Source organism: Capricornis sumatraensis, chromosome 1 (assembly GCF_032405125.1).
Source record: "Capricornis sumatraensis isolate serow.1 chromosome 1, serow.2, whole genome shotgun sequence".
In the NCBI taxonomy this organism is placed as follows: Eukaryota; Metazoa; Chordata; class Mammalia; order Artiodactyla; family Bovidae; genus Capricornis; species Capricornis sumatraensis.
In genome coordinates this window covers 229154708-229156664 of record NC_091069.1, presented here as the reverse complement: position 1 = coordinate 229156664, position 1957 = coordinate 229154708, and the positions used below count along the sequence as shown (strand labels likewise).

At 36.4% G+C, this 1957-nt stretch overlaps 1 pseudogene; it reads left to right on the top strand.

Annotated features, from left to right (window-relative positions):
• Nucleotides 1-899: 899 nt before the first annotated feature.
• On the top strand, nucleotides 900-1707 carry LOC138087586 (zinc finger CCHC-type and RNA-binding motif-containing protein 1 pseudogene; annotated as a pseudogene).
• Nucleotides 1708-1957: the final 250 nt, after the last annotated feature.

Here is a 1957-nt window from a genome sequence, read left to right as displayed (position 1 = left end):
TGTTTTGAAAAACTACATTATTAATCAAATAAAAACTTGTCTGTTTCTCCAGACAGTATCAACTTCCTCCAACATCCCATAGCATTCTGGTAGCATTAAATCTAGTCTACTATTGAAATTGTTTTGTGAATTTGTTTTATATTTGTCAATATTTTAAGTTTCTTGAAGCTATATAATTAAAATATTTTCATAAGGAAATAGTAACCTGTAGGAATAGTGGGAAGAACAGTGTCATTCTTAAGTATAAAGAATAGTTTTTCATTCATTCATTCATTAACTCAATTCACATTTGTTCACCATTTCCTAATTTTTAGAGATTCATGTCAGTTGGTGTACTGATATAAAAATCAAGGAACTTTCCTGATTTTAATCTGTGGATATGTTGTCTCTAGTTAGTGAGTAGTTGTTAAAACACCTTTAACTTGGACAGAATGAGTGAAGAATTCCAATCAGAGTTCAGAGGCCTCAGCACTTGAAGAATTTTGTTCACCCTCTGCCAGGTAAAGTGTGCATTTCACTGAGAAGACACAGTTACAGGTGTGAAATTCCACTCAGGAGGCAAGATGCAAGTAGAGAGTAGAGAAGCCAAAAACTGGCTAGGAAGCAAAATGATTAGAATTAAGACTGGATCCTCAAATGTGTCTCTCTTTTGTGTCATTATGTCCATGATTACAGGGACATACTTGAAGCTATCTTTAGCTGACTATGAATTTTTCTGCACATGTTTACATATTTTCTCTCTGACCTTGAATCTACAATAGTACCTAACACATAATTTTGTTCAGCACTTTTGTATTCAATAGATAAAATAAAACTAACACTTTGTAAAATAAGAAATGCCATGAAAATTAAAAATAAGATTTAGGGGGTTTGGGACAAAGGAAAGCCGGGAAGAGGCGCGGTAGCTACCTTCTCGTCTCCTGTGCCCGACCCCTCCCGGGACCCGTGATGCAGAGGCAGCTGCAAGGAGCAACGTACGGTCGGGGTTGAGCCCCAAGTGAGCTGAGGGCTCGCGCTCTTCTGGCCCTCCCCCCCGGGCCCGCCCCACTTGAAGAAATGAGTGGTGGATTGGCCCCAAGTAAAAGCACAGTGTATGTATCCAATCTGCCCTTTTCCCTGACCAACAATGACTTATATCGGATATTTTCCAAGTATGGCAAAGTTGTAAAGGTTACTATAATGAAAGATAAAGATACCCGGAGGAGTAAAGGGGTTGCATTTATTCTATTTTTGGATAAAGACTCTGCACAAAACTGTACCAGGGCAATAAACAACAAACAGTTATTTGGTAGAGTGATGAAAGCAAGCATTGCTATTGACAATGGAAGAGCAGCTGAGTTCATCCAAAGACGAAACTACTTTGATAAATCTAAGTGTTATGAATGTGGGGAAAGTGGACACTTAAGTTATGCCTGTCCTAAAAATATGCTTGGAGAACGTGAACCTCCAAAGAAGAAAGAAAAAAAGAAAAAAAAGAAAATTCCTGAGCCAGAAGAAGAAATTGAAGAAGTAGAAGAAAGTGAAGATGAAGGGGAAGATCCTGCTCTTGACAGCCTCAGTCAGGCCATAGCTTTCCAGCAAGCCAAAATTGAAGAAGAACAAAAAAAATGGAAACCCAGTTCAGGAGGTCCTTCAACATCAGATGATTCAAGACGCCCAAGGATAAAGAAAAGCATGTACTTCAGTGATGAGGAACTTAGTGATTAAAAATATAAATATATATATTATGTAAATATCATTAAAATTTAAGTCTTGGAGTACCAAGTTCCCTTGGGACTAAAAATTACTTTTGAATTTGAACATAAGAACACTTAGTACCAAATACTTTTTTACTTTAGATAGTTGATAGGAAATGGTAATTTTATAGTATCATGTTTATCTTGCATCAAGATTTGCTAATAATCATTAATCTTGAAAACAGTTCATTTGAATAAAAAAGGAAATGTAATACTATTAT